This window comes from Protopterus annectens, chromosome 6.part1 (genome assembly GCF_019279795.1).
Source record: "Protopterus annectens isolate FY-2018-M chromosome 6.part1, PAN1.0, whole genome shotgun sequence".
NCBI classification, from domain to species: Eukaryota; Metazoa; Chordata; order Ceratodontiformes; family Protopteridae; genus Protopterus; species Protopterus annectens.
This window is the reverse complement of record NC_056738.1, coordinates 289,552,958-289,576,655: the sequence shown is the minus strand read 5'-3', so window position 1 is coordinate 289,576,655 and position 23,698 is coordinate 289,552,958.

The following is a 23,698-nucleotide window of genomic DNA, read 5'->3' as shown; positions in this document are numbered from 1 at the left end:
AGATCGAAGAGCTCCTCCATGTCTCTTTTCATGTAGTCCAGGGAGGTACATCTCAGGTCATTCACACCAACATGGACAATGACAGAGTCATATTTGTACTTGTTGTGGAGTGACCTGAGTGTGTGCATTATGTGGCAGATCCTGGCACCTCACAGGCAGCTGACAGTAACTTTTTCCTTGTTTAGCCTGGTGAGTGGAACATCAGTGTGCCTGACTATAGAGTCACCTATGACTAGAGTGTTGGGTGCGTTATGCCTTATGGGCTGTAGTTGAGTGGCACACTGAGTATGTGGGCTATGTGTCATTTGGGTTGTGTTGGGGGGGTGGAGGTTGCTTGCATTTCTGCTTTGGAGGTCTCTGTTGTTTGGGCAGATTTGTACTGAGAGCCTCCACGAATGTAGGTATGTGTTTTATGGTTCTGTGTGTGTGTTTTGGTGGTGTAGGTTTTGAGGGACTATGTGATGAGTATGGTGTGGTGCAAGTGTTTACTTTCTCCTCTTGACTGTCTAGGCCAGTCTTTGGTAAAGAGAGCCTTGCTTCCAGTTTGGCTATATAAGTGCGTCTCTCACAGCTCATAGTGTTGGGTGGTAGGAGGAGAGGGTTGTCTGTGTACATGAGGCAATTGCTGCATTGTCCCAAGATGCCCAGATTCATCAGGTAGACAGGAGAAAACACCAGGAGCTGACCTTTAGACATGCCTGAATAGGTGCTTATTTATTAAGTGCTAAAAACTGTTTTCCTCTAGACAAGTGAGGAAAGTTGAGTGCTGTAGTAATTTGTAACTTATTTAGTGCTTATAATGAGTTCTGAACAAGTGCTGAGATCAAAGAAACAGAAGAGTGCTAAAACTAAAAAGCTGGCTAGTTGCAAGGGAAATTTTGAAGAACAGACTTTATGGCGCCAGGAATAGTTTAACCCCAGTTAAGTGGGGGGGGGGCTTAGGAGCTCACAAACAGTCCTGGACACAGCAAACCCATATCTGACCTGCCACAGGAAAGGGGAGAAGCAAGCTTAGAATATTTTTTTCCAGTAAAGTGGAAATGGAGAAAGCTGGAACAGAAGTTAATTCAACATTAATAATCTGAGTGGGATGGCCTTCACAAATGTTCTCTATTAGATTGAGTGAACTAATGACACTAGACTGGGAGGAGTGTCACAGATCAAATATACAGTATGGGCGGGCAACTGCAAAGCCACCAAGTATAAGAACACACAACACTAGGGAGGGTGAGTGGGAAAAATTACAGTTCCTAGCTGTAGCCACTAAATGAAAGTTTTAAACAGATCAAGGAGCAGACTCAAGAATGCTTTTAACTGTAACAGACAAAAATGCATAGAAAAGCTCGGATAGAGCACTCACCAACAGAAAATACAACTCTCAGTATGAAAAAGCAGTTTACAGTTAAGTAATGTTAAAACGGTATAAAACAGTACATAAATGTAGTGAAACAATAAAAAAAGCTTTATAACAGTGCAAAAATATAGTAGATCAACTGTATAGCACAATTATAAGTGTTTCAGAAGTGCAGTTCAGTGAAATAAGTGTAAGAAATAACTTAGCCTGCTCTTGGAATCTTAAAGAATTTCCACTTATGCAATGCAATCCAGAGCCTGACAATACAAGCAGAACCTTTATAAGACACAAGGTTTATATAGCAGTAAGAATGGAGGAGTTGGAAGATCAGATTACTACTCTGCCCCTGCTATTACCCAATCACTCATACAGAAGGTCAGGAGGCCTTGTTGCTCTCAATAATAATGAAGACAATCAGCAGAAAATGGCTGCCAGAAACACAGGAAACTCAAACAAAACTTCCAGCCTAGACAACAGGCCTCTATCAAGATTATGCCACCTGAGCAGAACACAGAAACCTGACTTTAAAAGCATAGAAAGAACACCCACAAAGAGGAAATACAAGTCTCAGTATGAAAAAGCAGTTTACAATTTAGTAATTTAAATAAAAAAGCAATTATAGTAATGCACACTATTACAGTTCCTAGCTGTAGCCACTAAATGAAAGTTTTAAACAGATCAAGGAGCAGACTCGAGAATTCTTTTAACTGTAACAGACAAAAATGCACAGAAAAGCTCGGATAGAGCACTCACAAACAGAAAATACAACTCTCAGTATGAAAAAGCAGTTTACAGTTAAGTAATGTTAAAACAGTATAAAACAGTACATAAATGCAGTGAAACAATAAAAAAGCTTTATAACAGTGCAAAAATATAGTAGATCAACTGTATAGCACAATTATAAGCATTTCAGAAGTGCAGTTCAGTGAAATAAGTGTAAGAAATAACTTAGCCTGCTCTTGGAATCTTAAGGAATTTCCACTTATGCAATGCAATCCAGTGCCTGACAATACAAGCTTCTTCATCTTTTCTTCAGTGATATATCACAAAATGTATTAGTTTTTAAAGCCATTACAGGAAAATATATGGCATAGCTAAGTATGTTACAGCTTTCAGAGCTGTAAAGCACTTTGCCCTCTTGCACTTCTTTTTTTATCTTATCTTGTATTATGTTAAAGTATATAACACCCCATGTACTACAAAGAATAGTGTGTCAACACTAATTGCATTACAGCTTTTAAAGCTACAAAACAACACTCATACATGTTCTCTCTCTGTCTCTCTGTCTCTCTCTCTCTCTCTGACTAGTAAATCATGGAGAAGGTACAGCACTATGTACTGAAAAGAATTATGACCGAGTCCTTCTGATCATAACTAAGCAGTTATATGTTCTCAACAACTATGTCAAAATTCTCCTGAGCTTTGCTTTGTGCTGCTTTTCAGCACCCATTTCTAGAAATGTATAACAATTATGATGACAGACCTTTTCAACTTCTTTTATATGAGGCTGTAGGATTAAGAAATAGTGTTCCCTGTAGTTAGATAAGGTGAAGAAGTGGCAGTTTTTTATTGACTGCTGTTTGAAGGGAGTTTTTATTTTGAGCAGGGTAATATAATGGGGTGGTAATAGGTATGGAAAACTGGAGACCTGAGGCTCACCTTGTTTCACTGGGTAGGAGGTGAGTATATTTATAGGCAAATAGAAGTGGATGGAAGACAAACTTTATAACTTGTATGACAAACGAAGAGGCCTTTCTACCTTTGCTGAGAGTAACAAAAGTGTTAAGTTGGCCTTTCATTGAAAAGGTAGGCATTATGGAAGGTCTTTGAAAGTGCAAATGAAATGCTCTTTGTCCTTTTCTAATGCATCTTGGCTTAGTAACATTGATGCCTGTATGGTGACTGATTTAAGTTTCTGAAAGCAAATATAGTACAACTGTTCACAGGACCAGCTGCAATGCATTGTGTTTCCCATGATTAAGGGGGGAAAAATCTCAGTTGCAATGGCTTTTAAAGAGTGGGAGTACAACTGTTTTGTGGACCCTCAGTAAAGACCTAAAACATCTACTGCAGTCACCAGCAGAGATGCAGTATTGTCCCCTAGTAAAACAAAAAAGTTCACTTTTAATTGGTGCCAAAGTCTAAGAATGCTGTTTCCAGGCCCTTAAATGAAAAATTAGAAAGCATACTGCAATGGTCTGCAGAGATACTGTGTTCACCCAAAAAAAGCAGCTCAGTTGTGAAGGGTGACAAAAGCTGGCAGTGCAACTCTTTCCCAGGCCCTCAGTGAAAAATAAGAATGCATACTGCAGTGACCACCAAGGACATAGCGTTTTCCCTACAAAAAAAATGTCAGATGAAATAGGTACAGAAGACTTTTACAGCAATTGTTCCTGGTCCATTGGTGAAGAATAAGAACACCTACTGCAATGTACATGTCTCTTCCTATGTGGTTATTCCCTGTACAGCTGCATCATACTAGTAGGAAGCTGTTATATGTTCTTGGTTATAAACTGCTGGAAAGGGTTGGAATCTCTGTTTCTCTGTGTTGCCATTTTAGTTAACGTACTCTTTCCATGTTTCTTCCTTCTGTCTGGAATAGCAGCTTTCCATATTAATAAGTTATTCCTTTGGCCCTTCCTTAATTAAACTATAGCCCTGTACTTGTCCTCAGGCTTCTCTACTCTTTTGTTAATATAGGGTCCCACTTAACACTTTTCTTGTCTGCCGCAAGTGATTTTTCATTTTACTTGAAGGTTGCAAATCACTGTGAAAGCTGACTCTGTGACAATACAAACCACTCTACTTCAGTCCTCTTCCCTGCCTCCATCTTCCCCTCCACAGGCAAAAATACCTTTATACTAAACAAGCCATAAACCAATCAACCACATGGTCACTCTCCAGAAAATACTACTGTTTGTCTAACTAATGTTGCATCACATTCCTTAAATATACCTCTCCTAACACCAACCTTTAACAACCCTAACCTCTAGCTATACCTTCAATCTAATTCTTCTTTCACTATTCTCATACCTCCAACAGCAATAAGAGTTTGTGCCGAGTAACCCTTTCTCTCTTCCTTCTCTTCTTGTGACAAGTACAAAACCTCTTCCTCGGATCACCTTTGCTAAGTTTATTTCATCATCCCTTACTCCATCTTTATAGCCATTGGTGAAAACAAGATCTCCTTGACAGTTTTCCATGCTCTTTCACTTATAACAGTTGGTGGAAGCAAGGGCTCCTCTACAATAGCTCTCACTGTCTTTTCTCCATTCTCACTGCTCCAAGTAGCTGCAAAACCTAATTTCCTCTAACTCTTCCTCTCCTTCCATCTCCCTCTTCATTAAATCCATCTTCTCTCTTTTTATGCCCTGCTTTTAGTGACAGCAAGCACTCAACTGCATTCATGCCTATTTATAACTGGATTAATTTAAATCTACCATCAGCCATTTTCTTCCACTGCAAATAGATGAAAAGAATTGTGTTGAAACACCTTTCAGCAATACATAGAAACAATATTTTTTTACAGGGGGTCTTGAACCCCACACCCACAACTACCTACTCTGGGGTCAGATAACAGTGGAGAAAAAGGAAGACTCCAATGTTGCCAAAAAGTGTTTCAGCACAATTTCTTCAGTCTATCAGCAGTCAGAGAAACACCCATCAATAGACAGACTACATCTCTTAATTATTAACAAACCTCGCTCCTTTTAGTGACTACAATAGGTATCAGCTCTAGCCCTTTCTCACTAATTTCCAGTAGATCTTGGTAGCAAAAAGGGTTCCACTACCCTATTTATCACTGATCTTTCTATATTCAATTCTTTATTTGGTCATTGTAGTTCCTCCATGTTTCCCCACAAGTAACCCTAAAAGTAAGAGGTAATATATCTCCAACTCCAATTAAACATATAATTATCTATCCACTCTCAGCCTACAGTGGCACTAGAGGCTGATTTCTCTCTTCCCTGTTCACTTCCAAGCTCTTTGTTTCACCATAAGTTATCTTCTCTATCCATTAACAATTTTTATAGTAAAAAGGTCACATATCACACATTCTCACCTACCTCACTTATTCCTCTTTTTACTACCAGAGCCCATCCACTACTTTCTTCTAGCTCCTCTTTGACTACTCTTGTGTGAGATGAAAGCCCTTGCACTTCCTATCCCCCCTCTCCTAATGATCACCTTTCATCTGCCTTTGTTGGCACTGCTTCTCCCTACTTTATACTGTTACTTCTCTAATCTGCCTTGGGTGGCAGTACAGTTCTCTCCCCCTGAATTCAGCTGTCAAGTCTTCTTTCAGTCTTTTAATTGCAGAAAAGTCCTTACCCAAGATTCTGCATCTTGTTTTCATTCAGTCTCTGGTGACAGCAAAGTATTCTTCAATCTTTCTCATGCTGTCAGTTCAGCAATCATCAGCTTGTGACAAGCTCTGCTCCCCCAGTTCTCTTCTCCTTATCTGCAGCTTAGATTTTAACGCTGTTACCTCAATACTCAGTTACTCCTTTTCTCCTCCTCCATATTCCCAACCCTATCCTTCTTTTTGTTCACTCACCTGCTCATCACTGTCTCTCTCTCATACTCCATTCCCTACTTCTTTCTAACTATCTCCTTTTCCAATGCAACTGAAGCTCCTTCTGAAATATAAGATCTGCAATGGACATTTCTTCCACTGAGTTAATATTCCACCATCACCTCCTTCTTATTATTCTTTCTAGTGACACTGGAACTGATCCCAACCTTCCTCTGTATAGCATTCCAAACTACCATATTCTTCATTCCAATCATCACCTTCATCGTTTTCATCCTTCAAGGAAACTACAAATTTGAACTGATTTGAACTGTTAAATATTGGTGTGATTATCTTACTTCATGGCACAGAGGAAAAACCCTGGCTGTGACCCAGGCAGCTGGGGTTTGTTTAGAGATCCCTGACAGTAGAAGAGCAAGGCAAGGAGGCAGAGGAGTGAAGGTGTGTGGCATGCTTGACTCTCACAGAGGGGGTATTATGGAATACATGCACTAGGAGGCACACTGAGTGGTGCATTTTCTGTGCTGAAAACTAGGAGAAAATGTCACTCTTGCTTCAATCGGAGGTACAAGGCTGCTTGAGATGATCATCCCTTGTAGAACTGAGGGCATGCCCTTTGTTGTCACCCCATTGCATACCCTGTTCCTTGCATTTAATCAAATACAGACAAATGATAGGGCAGTAGGCACTCTCTCCTGATGGCTGTGTGAAGGATGGCCCTTCTTCATCTGTAATGGGGAATAAATGAACCAAATGACTGTGAAGAGGCTGGTGACTGAAAAACAGCAGGGGTAGAAATGACACAAAACATATTGGTGGAATAAACCATAAACCTAACTGCCTTCACAACATCTTACAGCTTCATAACCTTAACTTTGTGCTCACTCAGTGATTTGCATAAAGGAAAACTCTCACAATATAAGGCTGCACTTTTGTATATGTCTTCACATTGGTCATCCCAGTCTTTGATGGGTGGGTGAATCCTCCTCTCTAAAGACCACCTCTTGTGCATCCTTCTTGCTATCTCATATTCCAGTGATTAATTCAGTCCCAGCTAGTTTGTGGATGACCACTGAGCACTGTTATTGCATACCTCCACCTCCCACCTTCTCTTTTGAGACCCTGCACCAAAAATTGTTTCCTACTCATCAACAAAACTAATATACTGATTTTTAGTGATTCCAGTGTTAACTACTTAGGTCCTCTCAAGCAAGAATCTAAGGAATGCTTTAACTGAGCTTAAAGTTTGCCATTATGCCTAATAGCCATCTAAGCCTTGCTTTACCTCCATTAATTATCCCCTCATTGACCAAGTCTTTTCCAAAACTCTAAACAGAATGCATACACCACAAATATTTTCCTCTATCCCCAGTTATCCCCACCCTGGACTACTACCCTAACCTAACAAAAGATATAAAGCCCTCATCTACCATTTTCTGTATTATGAGAAACAGGTTCACTACTCAGATTTATGGTAGTAATGACTACTTCCACTCAGATTTACTATATTAATAAGTATTTCCACTCAAATTTGCCATTTTAATGACTATCTTTACTCAGCTTTGATGGATCAATGACTATTTTCAGTCAAATGTATTATATTGACTATTTCCTCTCAGATTTGCTGTATTAATGACTATCTGTTTTCAGTTGAATAGATCCTCCGACCATCTTTCCTCTATTAATTCTGCTTTGGAAGATCTTACCAGTACCATCCTTTATATTATAAACATTTTGGAAAAACTTTCAGGTAAATGAAATACCTGAGAGAACATAGGATGTCCCCCAAACTCTTACAGTTACTCAAAGTTACGAATGATGCCTGAGTATCCAGAAACAAAACTGTATATCCACATCTAAAGCATAGCAACTCTCCCTGTGTAGTACTTTAAAAAAGGAAAATTCAGAGCAGACTGAAGAACTAGGCAATGTGTACTTCTAAACATTCCCAGATATTTCTACTCAACCCTAATACACAGTGATGACTTCATATCTGCATTTTCATCTTCCCAACACATTCCATTCTAAAGTTGTTCCGTGTATCCTTCCACTCTGTAAAACAAATTCTACAAAACAAAATGACAAACTCCATGATGATCTACTAATCCCAGTCAGTTGGGTGCTGACAATTTCTACCATGGGTTCCTTAAACTCTACACATACTACATTTCTCCCCCTTTCTGTCATCCCTTGAAACAATCTCCATATCATAACTGTTTCCTAAGAAATGGAAAGTAGCAGGCAGTTTTACCCTTTCTTAACTCCCCCTCCCATATACCAGACTTTTGTCCTATTTATCTTTGACCTCCTTTAGTTAAGTCTTTGAAGAAAGCTATATATTGCCAAGACATTATATTTCTTAACTGTCAGATTATCTCTGAGTTCCAGTATAGTTTCACATTAGGTAGAAGTAGTCAGATAATTTTCTTCTTAACCGATTCCATTTCTACAGCCACAGGCAAAGTCCTTTCCTTTTTTCCCCTCTTCATTGATGATACTAAAGTGTTTGATTTTGCATACCATCAGCTTCTGCTTAGCTCATTTCAGTCTTCATTATGCAATTTTTTCTAATGGGATGACTAAATGGATTCTGGCTACTTCTCTGACAAATCTTTCAAAGTGAAAGTCAACCCTAACATTCCCTAACTGTATTTTATCTTGAGTTCATTAAGAAGCTGTCTTTGTCCTGCTTTTGTTTGCCACTTTCAAAAATGCACTCCTGTCTAACTTCCATCTCATCAAAATCTCAATGCACAGTGTCACCTTGCCCTTAGTTGCTATGATTTCTCCACTAACACTGTAACGTCTAATCTTCAGCATCTCCCAACTCTCCTCTACTGACTGGAGGACAGACATTTTATCCTAAAGTTGTAACAATTAAAAATTTGCTTTTAGAAACCTGGCCAGACTCAGATCATTTACTCTCAAGAAAATTTCTCACTTATCAAAATCCATTAAACTTGTTCCTACCTCCAGATACCTCAGCGTTAATCTAGATCCAACATTTATTTACTTCACATGCTAGTGTTTTTAAAATAAAATCAATCAATCACTTTCTGCTTGTTTGTGAATCTCTGGATTTCTTATCCCTGAAGGTCATTCCATGACAAGGAAGAAAACGTTTTGAACTGACTTGAATATGGTGTCCCACTTCCTGCCAACTCATGCTATCTTCAACATTTGAGCATCAAGAGGCCACTCTTGTTCATACAGATTATCTAGCAATAATGGAAAATTTTTGACTTTCTTATTCTAACTTTAAACTTCTAAATCCTGTAGCTTAACACTACTCTCCAAACGGCATCAAAATAACTCCCCAAAAGGTTCCACTCATATACAGAGAGCCCATATAGATGGAGTCCTTATTCTAAACAGATCCTCTAATAAGACTGCTAGCATTGACTATGCCTTCCCTATCCTATGACCTAAGGACTGGGATGCCCTCATCCCCAATATAGGTAACTTTGACTCACTTCAGGATTTAGAGTTGTCCTTCTAGCTCATCTCAAGGATAGGGCAGCCTTCCCATATTTTCCTTCCACTTATACCTACCTCCTGATATGATTATGGACATAGAAGGCAAATGAGTCAAAAAATTACACTTTGCCAATATTTACTTCATGCTGTACAAAGCAGGGCAATCCTGGAGTAAATTTATGGGCAGCCTACCAACCACCCAGGTTTAATATAAAGGATGCTAGGCTGTCACTTTGTTTAACTTGTAAGGGAAGTCTGTCCCAGTGGTGGAGTAGGCATTGTGTAATGATTTTGTCTCCAGCATGTTTTCTGTATATGCTGGCTGGAATTTAAGTCCCTATTTCTGGTATTACTGGAGCTATTTGACTTGAAAACATAGAAGAGATCATGGAGGATAGGTTTGTAATGCTGTGGAATGTAAGATGTACAGCAGGCCACAAAGGCTTATAAGAAACTGCTAAATAGAAAGATTTTCTAACTGATGCAGCACACAAGGGTGTCAAGTATAGGTAGTCAAACCCAAAGCATGAAACACAATCTGAAGTGGAAGCACCAGCAGTGCAGTGGTGCTTCCACTTCGGATTGTGTTTCATGCTTTGGGTTTGACTACCTCTACTTGGTACCTTTGTGTGCTGCATTGGTTTCTTTGTCGTTTTGGGTACCTGGCCTCTTGTATTTTCTAACTGATGTTACTACAAGGTGGTTGAAGAAGAGGAAACTGTCAACCAAAGATCCCAGATCCATGACTACATTATCATTTTGTACAGGGATTGTGGCTATAGTGTCCATTTTGGGAGAGCGCTATTTACCAAATGTGACAATATTAAACTTCATATTTAATTGTAATGCTTTTTCCATGCAACAGTTCTTTATGAGGGTTTGTTCTTGCTGTAATGAATGGGTATCAGAGGGAGATTTGACAAAATGCCCAGTTACAAATGTATTTATCCAACAATTTGGACTCCTAGACTGGAGATCAAAGAAGAAAAGGCCAAAAAGTACTAAGACCCAGGGCACACTACTAATAACCTTCACAGATTTTGAGGAGACACCTTCCACCTTAACTATGTGGGTTTATCTTTCCACAAATTGGGTATTAACATCACCAAGTATGCATCTGCTTTTAAGGCATTTAACCTATTAATGATGACAGTATGGGGCAGAGTATTAAATGCTTTGGCCAGATCCATATAAGCCAAGTGAAAAGAATGATTGCTGTTTACAACTTATGTGACCTTTCTGAAGTTAACTACATTTAGTAGGTAAGACCACCCTCTTACAAAGCCAAACTGATTTGGGTCTTGCCTGATAAGGGTGTTGATGTCATAGTTCATGAGGTCAGATATTATGTGCTCATTGTTTTTTTTAGGCTAATGCATCACTTCCTGAGTGTGTGGTAGGGCCACCCTTGTGGAGGTGCATCATCGCTGCACTTTGTCATACTTTAAAGACAAATCCTACAGCTAAGCTTAGGTTAAAAAAATTAACAAGTACCTCCACAAGAGTATGTTTGATGCTATTTGGATTCAGGTTTGTGGGCTGTGGATCATTTCCCAGTCGTGACATTTAGTTGGGAACACATGACGGAATGGGAATTCAGCTGCAGAGACACATGGTTGTAGCAAATTCACAGTTGGCACAGAGAAGCATACAGTATCATGCCCATAGCGGCAATAAATATCTGCAGGGGGAAGAAATACTGTCCATGGCCCCCAAGGATCCTACGGATGGCAGGAAGTATGCTAACCACCCACAACTGGATGCCCAGATGGAATATTGGTTACAGAGAAATAGTGCTTACAATGGACAACTCCTTTATTAATGTAGCAGATTTAATAATTAGTGTTTATCTACAACTTGTAGAAGTGTACAAAAGTGTGGAGGAAATTGTCTGCATTGCCATAGCCATAGTTCTGCCCCAGTATGTGTTTTAGTCACACACTCTCGAGACACAATGGCTCTCCTGTTGGGAGTAACAAACATTCCCCTGAGCAACGATTCTGTGTGGGCATCCATCAGTTTTTGTTCTTGCTAAAGCACTGTAAGAAGAGCAGAGTGATGTACAGTAGGCCATACTAGTAACACCTTCACCCGCCACTTGCATGCCACGTTTAGAATCGGGTAAGAGAAAAGGCATTGCTGGCTTACTGGGGTGGGGTTGGGGGGGGGACTATGGAGTGTACTTCTTGGCAAAAGTCCTTGGATGCTGTGCAGTTATCCATTTCTTGGCTTTGGAAAGACCCTTGCACTTATATTTCCTAGTTTCAAAATATTGATTCCATGTCCTGTTGCAAAAAATCATTTTACTTTTTAATTCGCTTGCCATAAAGAGTATATTTGTTGTTCATACACTATGAAGTTTGATAGGAATTATATTATTTATTAAATCCACTATAATATTATTGAATAGAGGTAATGCTGATTTTAAGTTGGCACCATTCCATAGGAAAGAGAAAGTGATGGTTATTATTTGTTGATCACTTATTTTGGGAGTAAGTGTTTTAGGTATCTTAGTTGAATGTAGTTGTATGATTCAATAAACAGGATTGTCCTGTTAATGTTTTCATTATCCATCACACAACATGCAAATGAGTATAAAGATTTCTGTTTTAAAATAGTCCAAGCTGATATCTGACAGGCAGTAGCCAAATATGCACATTTCAGTCTAGCTACAAATTCTAAGGCATTGTGAACATTTATATCACTATCAGAGACACCAAGGCACCTTTAAATATTGACATTGGACTGATGCCTGAGGAGGAATAAGAAATAATTTTAACTTACTGTGCCATATGACAAAATTATGTTAAATTAAACATGAGAGCACTGACTGCATCATCCAGCTCTGAAGTATATATTGTCAAAGTATAAACACTTACAAAGCCCAAAGTTTTCTGCAAAATGTATCCCACGGCATGAAAGTGATAATAATGGCATATGCTTCTGAAAGAATTTAGTTTTAACTACAATTCAAACCTCCATTAGTAATGACCTTATCCTCCCCACATAATACACTCTTAAAAGGCACTAAGTCACAGATATCTGTGGTAAAGCGTTAAGATTTTGCACAGGAAGTAAACACAGAAAAAATAACAGCCACACAAGCCAGTTATCTTCATATCAAATGAATTATAAAGTGCATGCATCTTAAAAAAAACCTCTTTAGCAACAGCAGCCTTGGGAAGTGCATATGCTGATTTCTCTTCTTTTCATTTTGGGCTGCTGTTTAAAAACACTTTTTTTTTTTTTGAAGTCATACTTAGGGAAACAAATGTTTCACAATTCCATTTAGCATTCAGTCTATATAGGATGCAGTAATCATAACTCTTTTTGTCTAAGTCATGAAATATACTAAGTTCTGTCATGGAGAAGAAATATGCCATGATAAAATAATACATATGCTGGCTTTCTTTGTCATAAAGTAGAAACCATCACCCCCCCATCGCATTTAAAATTAGTATTTAACATTGGCTTGTACTAATCTTAGATTGCATATTTTTCTTAATTAGGGTAATAGTCTGTAATTTATGAAATGTGTGAGAGGCAATTACTGATTGTGAATTAATTTAATTGGTTTCTTGTTTTGGAACTATAGGCTGTGATTTCTCAGGGCAGAAATATAGCACTGATGCAGTATGTATTTATTCTGCAGTCCCGCTTGTTCACAGAACAGCATATTTCATATGCCCTTCATTTAAGAGGTGAAAGTATGTTGCCCAAAATAAATAAAGACAGGACTTCAATACCTCTCTAAGACAATAGTTTCAGTTTAGGATATCATAAATTATTTCAACTTCTTTAGATTTGTACGGCTTAGAAATGTATGCTTACTGACTTGTGTGACCAGAGGAAGTGTTTGTTGATGTGATAATACATTTTTTGGAGGTTTAGAAAGCTGGCACACTATGTATCAGTGTAGGATAATACATTTTTGTGAATTCACTGAATTACAGCCTGTATTTCTACTAAGGTGTTGTACCTTTACTGAGAAGGGGACACTTAATGCTGATTAAGGATCAGAACCACAGTGTGGTATGAAGCAATAATCAGGGAAACAAGCTGTTATCACTCAAAACCACACAGTCATGAGTCTGATGTCCACAGTCTATATTTACAGTCTGTGCATGTCACTTGAAGTTGTGTGCAACATGGAGTCTCAAGGCTACCCCTGATGCAGGCAATTGTACCTATCATGACCTAAGTATATGTAATCAGAATTTCTGTTTGTTTTATTTGTTTTATTTGATTATTAGCTATGTCCTAAGAGACTATCTGTAGGTACAGTGAAATAGACAATAAACTAAACAGTGGAATATGGGTAAACCTACATATATACTGTCAGGAATACAAAGCTCAGGATATGGAATACAGAATATATATATTCATTGTGTCCTTTCCGACAGGTGGTGTTACCATGTTCCCTAAATTTTAACAGCATTTACACAGCAAGATAATAACACTAAGGTATGAATGCTGATTATGTCAGAAATAAAAATAATATACAAACCAGAAATTGATGGTGTAGCGATATCCAAATAAACACAGAGTAAGTAGTCAAAGGCAATACTGTGTGCTGTGATGCAGAATAGTGTTTTTTTTGTCTGAAATATAAACACTTTATTCAGCTGTAGGATATGATTTTAGCAGCCAGTGTGACACATAATTAGAAAGGAAATACTATCCCATAGTTTCATAAAAATAAGAGCAGCCAGAGTTTTGTTGGCTGTTGAAAAACTAGACAAGATGCTTCTTGAAGAATGAAAAATATAAAGCCATTAGATATGCTGTGTGTCTATGCAGTGGCAGTGAAATGTTTTAATAGCTTTTATACTGGACCATTGATTTGTTTGCAACCTTAGTGTACTTTTATTATTCAGAATATGCATTCCACTCACCCCTTTTCTCTGTTATCTTTAGCTGATTCCTTCCAATGGAGGTTCTTTTGAGTTTGTACTCAAATGCCCAGTGGGTGTGGCATAAACATTTTTAAAAATGAAGTTATCATCTTTACAGTTCAGACAAATGTTTAATATGTCTAGAACCGTAAGTGTTACTAGAAAATTATAAATGTCAAAGTATTTAGCTCAAAGTAAGCTTTACAGCAGTTGTATTTGATTCTAAGTCTTAAACTGGATTTTATAAGCCACAGTAACTACAGTAAATATGAATTACGTAATTTTGTATAAACATCCTATAATAACCCCAGTAACTATTCAAGCAATACATATACTGCTAGCAGCATTTTCTTCAGAGCTATGAACTTTTCTATGCAGCTAAGCAGTTCTCTGTGTGCCACTTGCTTGCTGAGATATTTGAAGAAATATTAAAATTATTAGAAGACAAATAAGTAGCAAACAAATAATATAGCAATAACCCACGCCTGGGTATGGGTAATGCTGGATTTACCCACGGTTGGCGTGGTTTGGTTCCGAGGGCGAAGCCCGAGGGACCAAACAAAGCCAACCGTGGGTAAATACAGCATTACCCACACCCAGAAGTGGGTTATTGCTATTATATCATGACATTATTTAAGAAAAGAAACTATTACTTTTCTTAAATAATGGCATAGTATAATGCCTGTTTACTGCCCTTCTGCAGATGTCTGGCATCTGCGGCAGTACATCAGAGCTGTGGGCAAAAGCAACGGAGAAAGCAAGATCTCCGTTGCTTTTTTTTTACTGTTTTCGCTATGTTAAATGGGTTTAACATAGCGAGACAGTTTTAAAATAAGCAACGGAGATGTCCGTTGCTTATTTTAAAACTGTCTCGCTATGTTAAACTCATTTAACATAGCGAACAGTAAAAAGCAATGGAGATCTTGCTTTCTCCGTTGCTTTTTTTTTTAAAACCTGTCCCGCTATGTTAAATGGGTTTAGCATAGCGAGACAGCTTTAAAATAAGCAATGGAGATCTCCGTTGCTTATTTTAAAGCTGTCTCGCTATGTTAAACCCATTTAACATAGCAAGACAGTGTTTTAAAAGTAGAGTTATACTAATGGAAAAAAGTCCGGGCGACCGGACCTTTTTCCATTAGTATAACTCGATTTACAATGTGCACGCTGGCCAATCAGTGTGCACGTTTTGGGGGGGTCATGGTATAATATGCAATATCTCATTTTCTGCAGTATGCAGAGGTGAAATCTCAATAAAGTTGTATTTGTCATTGTGCAAGCTTTAAGATGAAATCTTCTAAAGCCTTGTAAGTAGCATATTTTTGGAATTATTAATGCAAATATGAACAAACAATATTCGACACCTAGAAATGTCAGCAGAATTTAACTGAAGGAATGCCTGAAAGCATCACTCAGCTGTAATGATTTAAAGTAGACTTGTAGAAACTGGGCTGTCAAATTCTAACTGCAAAGTGAAACTGACCTACTGAAATGACTTAAGTGAGAGATGACAGAGTCTGGAGAAGTTGCACATACCAGTAATAAATGCTGACCACGTTAGTGCACATTTCCTGGGATTAACGTAAGGAATTTGATTGGTTCCTCAGTTATTAGTACACATTTATTAATTTTCTGCTAAGTGTGGTAGAAAAGAAGCAATCCATATCAGGAGATTACTTGGTGAGAGGTAGATAATCAATTTCCTGTTGTCGTTTGCCAAGGCCTCACATGCACAGATACACACAAACAGTCCTATTATATATATCAGACTGTTTCTTTTTTTCATAATTGTGGGGTCTTAAAGTGAGAAGATGTAAATATCAGATGTGTAGGAGAAGTCATTCCCATATATGGGTTTGGGAGAAGGAATACAGGGTGCAAGGGACTTGTTCCCAAGTCAAAATATATTTTTGAGTTTGCCTACCTGTTCAATAAAGGCATAATTGGCAAGACAGTGGTCATTTGAGAGGCTGGTATTCTGTCAGTTCTGCAAATTCTGACTGCAACTCAATTAGCTTCCCTAGAAGCAATGCTCAAGACACAGAACAAAAATGTATGTATGTATGTGTAAGATATCCAATGGCTATAGCACCTTGATGAAAATGATGATGTGAGGATTGTGTGTCTTAGGAAGCTCTGGTTATGTGGGCCACATGCAGAATTTTTTACCTTATAAGTAACATGAACTTTACTTTTTGATTCTACCTGTGCTTGAGATGCTAATTCTGATTTAATAAGGAATTTGTGAATTAATTACACTTGAAATAATTGTATATAAGCACATTAATATGAAAACTGCCATTCATAAGAAATACCCAGAGTTACTAAAAAAGTTTCAGGTACATGTGAACTTCTGCAATCAATCAATCAATCAATCAATCAATCAATCAATCAATCAATCAATCAATAAAGTCTTTGCATTTTATAAAGACCTAGAAATATTATCATAGTGTAAATTAAGTCTTACAATTTTATAAATGTGATGAAGCCAAACAATTGTTTTATCTGTTAATGGCAAAGCCATTTGCAGATTTTTTTTAATTGACATGCTCTGTGATATTTGTAAGTACAATAAATCTAGCATACTCAGGTTAAATAGTTAGCAACAGCCCTTCTATGTAAACATGCATACACAAACCCAATATTACTCAGACAGTCTGAAGAATATACTCATAAAAACCTTACTTGTCCCCTCATAAAGCCATAAGCTTACCAAAACCATGACATATTGAATCAGGGTTTCTCAAACCCAAATGACCATGAGGACTGTATGAGGACTAGCATATACAGTCAGGGGCAATAATCTGAAAAACAGAAAGAAAGGTAACCAATATAGCCAAGAGTGCAACGCAGCAAATTCCCTTACATAGTATTGTGCTGCTTTGAGTGCTGATTGATTAATCAGTGCAACAAGTCTGTAAACAGACTTTCAACTGACCAAATAAGTGACATGGATTTCTGAGTCTTTGCAGTCAGTGTTACATAGAAATTAGGTGAGCTCCTCCAAGCAGATGATGCATGGTGGTCTTCTGCTGACAAACATTCCTGGACAACCCACCATCAGCAATTAAGAGTGCACAAAGTCCATCCTTGCCCCTAGAAAGGCAGTAATATAATTCATATCCTACCTGCTTGTCTAGCCTGCCCTTCATTCATAACAGTCATGTCCACCAGAACCAGAGAAAATGGCCACCACTCTTTGCACATCATTCCCATCCCTCCCACCCTTTTAATAGGAGTGAGCATGAATAGCTTTATTCTTCTCTTTTTCGCTGCATGAGTTCTTGCAGGTACCTGGACCACTAATCTAATCAGGTTTCCTAGGATATAGTCATGGTGTTATCCTTGTACATAAATAGAACTGCAATAGCATAATAGTTAAAAAAAAATCTAATCCACACTTGAAAGCACATAAGATTCCTGCTATGACCTGGTAAATCTACAAAAAATCATAGCATTTAGTTTTTCATTTATGTGTGAAGCAGATACATACCTTATATGATTTTGCAAACTGACTATAACAGTGTCACCTCAATATAGTGTCAAAGCTAGAGACATCTCAAAAGGTATAAAAAGGAGTAATGGTTAGTATGGTATGTCCGCTGCTCAATTGGTTTAGATGGTCTAAGAAGGTTCTCTCTCTTTTGGATATGCTACAGGATATGGGGAATTATTGAATGTCCTAGCAAGCACAGCAGCAGCATAGCTAGAGCTGGGCAAGAGGAAATTGCCCTGGGAGCAAAGTGTTGGGGGACATGATCAGCTGATCCAAATCTTTCTTTAATGCAATACTGGCTTCTAAAAGCTGGTATTGCATTTGTGGTCAACCTAAATGCTGTAGTGCTCTGTGTGTTGTCTAAACTGTAGCAACTAGTTTGCTACAGTTTTAAATAAAAGAAAAGTTTTCTTTTTTTCTAACTAAAACCTGAGCATTCTAACAGTCCATGCAGGCAGGGTATAAACTGTATCAACTGTTTGCTATGTTTGTAGCAAGCAGTTTGGTACTGTTTAAAAAGAAGAAGAATTTTATTTTGTAGTAACTAAAAACTGAGCACTGTAGCACTCTGTGCAGGCAGGGTATAAATTGCAACAACTGTTTGGTATATTTGTAGCAAGCTGTTTGCTACAGTTTAAAATGAGGAAATGTGTTTTTTGTATATTTTGTTTTGTCATAAACTAAAGTATGAGGATTGTAGCATTCAGTGCAGGTAGGGTATAAACTGTAACAACTGTTTGCTGCATTTGCATAAAGCAGTTTGCTAGAGTTTAAAAGAATATATGTTTTTTTAATATAATATGAAAGGAGGGTTGGAGGGTTGGGAGCAGGGCATAGAAATAGGACCTTAATGGCTTGCACAGGACGGAGGGGCAGCATGTCATGCATCTGGCCACCTGGTTGGTGTGCCAGAAGAAGGAATGTCTGTTTTGTTTTGTTTTTCTCAGTAGAAGAGCTCACTGGTTGGGGCACTGGTTCATAATAGCAGCCCAGGGCACTGGTTGAACCAACTATGCTTCTGAAACTCAGACAAACACAGCTGTTTGGCAAAACCCTCTCATTATCTCATATACCCTGGTATTCAATCAGTGGCTTAGGACACAGTTATTATAGACGGGGATTGAATGTCTGTCAGACTAGAATGGAATGCGCAGCCAGCCAAAGCATTTTTGTACCCTGTGGGTTTCAAATAGCTCACTGATGACTACAACTACAGATCAGAAAAAAATTATATTTTCATATTGTCATCTAAAGTCTCTTCAAATTCCAAAACAAATATACAATACAGAAAACCAGAAGTGAAGATGACTTTGCTAAATGATTGAAATCCCAACAATAAAATGGATTATTTTAAAAACTTTTTTCTATTTAAGAGATGTTGATAGATGTACCACTACTAAAATTAGGCTTACAGATCCAAAATGTGTATCAGTAATTTAAGAGCATGTCTTCCTTCATTGCTACAGATCTGAAATGATAAATGGTAGAGTTTTTGTATCTGTGATACAATTTTATAAATGTGATGAAGCCAAACAATTGTTTTATCTGTTAATGGCAAAGCCATTTGCAGATTTTTTTTAATTGACATGCTCTGTGATATTTGTAAGTACAATAAATCTAGCATACTCAGGTTAAATAGTTAGCAACAGCCCTTCTATGTAAACATGCATACACAAACCCAATATTACTCAGACAGTCTGAAGAATATACTCATAAAAACCTTACTTGTCCCCTCATAAAGCCATAAGCTTACCAAAACCATGACATATTGAATCAGGGTTTCTCAAACCCAAATGACCATGAGGACTGTATGAGGACTAGCATATACAGTCAGGGGCAATAATCTGAAAAACAGAAAGAAAGGTAACCAATATAGCCAAGAGTGCAACGCAGCAAATTCCCTTACATAGTATTGTGCTGCTTTGAGTGCTGATTGATTAATCAGTGCAACAAGTCTGTAAACAGACTTTCAACTGACCAAATAAGTGACATGGATTTCTGAGTCTTTGCAGTCAGTGTTACATAGAAATTAGGTGAGCTCCTCCAAGCAGATGATGCATGGTGGTCTTCTGCTGACAAACATTCCTGGACAACCCACCATCAGCAATTAAGAGTGCACAAAGTCCATCCTTGCCCCTAGAAAGGCAGTAATATAATTCATATCCTACCTGCTTGTCTAGCCTGCCCTTCATTCATAACAGTCATGTCCACCAGAACCAGAGAAAATGGCCACCACTCTTTGCACATCATTCCCATCCCTCCCACCCTTTTAATAGGAGTGAGCATGAATAGCTTTATTCTTCTCTTTTCGCTGCATGAGTTCTTGCAGGTACCTGGACCACTAATCTAATCAGGTTTCCTAGGATATAGTCATGGTGTTATCCTTGTACATAAATAGAACTGCAATAGCATAATAGTTAAAAAAAAATCTAATCCACACTTGAAAGCACATAAGATTCCTGCTATGACCTGGTAAATCTACAAAAAATCATAGCATTTAGTTTTTCATTTATGTGTGAAGCAGATACATACCTTATATGATTTTGCAAACTGACTATAACAGTGTCACCTCAATATAGTGTCAAAGCTAGAGACATCTCAAAAGGTATAAAAAGGAGTAATGGTTAGTATGGTATGTCCGCTGCTCAATTGGTTTAGATGGTCTAAGAAGGTTCTCTCTCTTTTGGATATGCTACAGGATATGGGGAATTATTGAATGTCCTAGCAAGCACAGCAGCAGCATAGCTAGAGCTGGGCAAGAGGGGAAATTGCCCTGGGAGCAAAGTGTTGGGGGACATGATCAGCTGATCCAAATCTTTCTTTAATGCAATACTGGCTTCTAAAAGCTGGTATTGCATTTGTGGTCAAGCCTAAATGCTGTAGTGCTCTGTGTGTTGTCTAAACTGTAGCAACTAGTTTGCTACAGTTTTAAATAAAAGAAAAAGTTTTCTTTTTTTCTAACTAAAACCTGAGCATTCTAACAGTCCATGCAGGCAGGGTATAAACTGTATCAACTGTTTGCTATGTTTGTAGCAAGCAGTTTGGTACTGTTTAAAAAGAAGAAGAATTTTATTTTGTAGTAACTAAAAACTGAGCACTGTAGCACTCTGTGCAGGCAGGGTATAAATTGCAACAACTGTTTGGTATATTTGTAGCAAGCTGTTTGCTACAGTTTAAAATGAGGAAATGTGTTTTTTGTATATTTTGTTTTGTCATAAACTAAAGTATGAGGATTGTAGCATTCAGTGCAGGTAGGGTATAAACTGTAACAACTGTTTGCTGCATTTGCATAAAGCAGTTTGCTAGAGTTTAAAAGAATATATGTTTTTTTAATATAATATGAAAGGAGGGTTGGAGGGTTGGGAGCAGGGCATAGAAATAGGACCTTAATGGCTTGCACAGGACGGAGGGGCAGCATGTCATGCATCTGGCCACCTGGTTGGTGTGCCAGAAGAAGGAATGTCTGTTTTTGTTTTGTTTTTCTCAGTAGAAGAGCTCACTGGTTGGGGCACTGGTTCATAATAGCAGCCCAGGGCACTGGTTGAACCAACTATGCTTCTGAAACTCAGACAAACACAGCTGTTTGGCAAAACCCTCTCATTATCTCATATACCCTGGTATTCAATCAGTGGCTTAGGACACAGTTATTATAGACGGGGATTGAATGTCTGTCAGACTAGAATGGAATGCGCAGCCAGCCAAAGCATTTTTGTACCCTGTGGGTTTCAAATAGCTCACTGATGACTACAACTACAGATCAGAAAAAAATTATATTTTCATATTGTCATCTAAAGTCTCTTCAAATTCCAAAACAAATATACAATACAGAAAACCAGAAGTGAAGATGACTTTGCTAAATGATTGAAATCCCAACAATAAAATGGATTATTTTAAAAACTTTTTTCTATTTAAGAGATGTTGATAGATGTACCACTACTAAAATTAGGCTTACAGATCCAAAATGTGTATCAGTAATTTAAGAGCATGTCTTCCTTCATTGCTACAGATCTGAAATGATAAATGGTAGAGTTTTTGTATCTGTGAAAGAAAACCTAAAAGCCAGAAACCAAGAAGGAAACTCGAGTAGATCCTCCTCATAGAAGTATAAATACCAGTGCATGTATATAATGTTACAAACACCCATCATATGCCATCTATACCTCCGAAAGAACTCATGGATTTCCTATCTAAACATTAGAATGTAAACATAAAAGTGAAAATATGCCAACTTTAGTAAAACAGAGGGGTGAAAAGTAAATATTTCTGAAAATAAGCTGCCTCCAGTCACATAGAGGGATAAAGTACTAACTATAGCCCAGTCATCTTGAATTTTTTTTAATGGCTAAGGCACCTGAAGGAGCTGTCAGGGCTGGTGGGGATGTACATCCTAAGATGGAGGATGTGGTGGAGGTGTTGGTGTACTGCCATAATCCCTAGAAGCAGTGGCAGAACTGTATATATAGCTGAGATGGCTTAGTGGTCATTAACTTTGGGTATGGTGTGCAGGGTCCTGGGTTTGAACCTTGCAGAGGCTGTTTGTTTGGGTTGGGAGGGTGGCCTAATGGTTAAGGTGTTTGTCTTACAAAGACAAGGTGCAGGGTTTGAGTCTCATAAGGGATAATTGGCTAGGCTTAAAATGGCTCGCAAGGGCAGTTAGCCTAGTACTAATCTATGTATCTATGTATCTATGTAAATGCATGGCCTAGGGATCATTAGACTCACAAAGCAGTGCAGCTGTGTAGAAGCATGCACTAGCATTTAGAAGGCACTGTGGACCTCTGTAGTGGGGCAAGGTTGGTCCACTACAATTTGCTCTCATTAATGGGATCCCCATGAGGGTATAAAGCATCTCCATGGTCACCTGAATGGGGGTGTATATTAGATTAATGAAGTAGCCAAACTCAGCAAGTACGGCAAGGGCACGGCATCAAAAGGGGGAATTCCAAACTCAAAAAGAAGAATGCCAGTCCAAAGTGGTGTGTATAAAACAATTTAATGTGACATAAACAGACCGGTTTCGACTACAAATACCAAGCCTTTCTCAGTGTATATAAACTTCCACAAATAGCCACATGTTATATATGAAACAGTAAATTGGTAAGCCCAGATGATTGGTCACAATTGTTCATTAAGCCCAGGGGGGAATAATAACCCCAATTTAATAATCCACTTTTTTTCTTTCATAGTAATTAAATTGTGCCAACCAGCTTTGTTACTTTTCCTGCCAGTAACTCTGTCAATCAAAGTAAATCTAAAATTCGCTGTAGGATGATTCAATACATGCTTAAATAAGGCACTAGTTGCCTTTTTATTTTTAATGTCACTCATGTGCTCACTGATCCGAAGTTTCACAGGTCTCGATGTCTGTCCTACATAAAACACAGAACATGAGGAAGTGGCCAGTTAAACAAACCACTCACTAGAGCAATTGGCAAAAAAATTAATATCATAAACCTGGCCAGTATTCCTGCTAGAAAACTCTTCGGTCTTCTCCATACGTATACAGTGAGTGCAGTGCCCACATGGAAAACACCCAACCAGTGGGTCCCCCTTAAGTGTCAATTGAGAAAGTGGCTGAACTTCCATAGACCCAGTTTTGTAATGAGCAAAAAAAGAACCCAGTGTTCTACCTCTCCTGTAACCAAAGGGACACCTTTCTGGTAGCAAGTTAGCAAGTCTAACATCCCCCAATAAAATATTCAGATTCCATTGGATAATTTGTAGCAGGTTAGGAGTGTTACACCCATAAGTGGTAATAAATCTAATATTGGACTCCTGAGAAGAATTTTTATCCTTATATTGCAACAAATCCTCTCTCTCCAATGCAGATACCTCCCTACAGGTCATAGTGATTGCACCAGGATTGTACCCCCTGGCTTTGAATCTACCCACCAGGTCACGCCTCTGATGTTCATAAGTCTCAGAATCAGAACAAATACATTTGA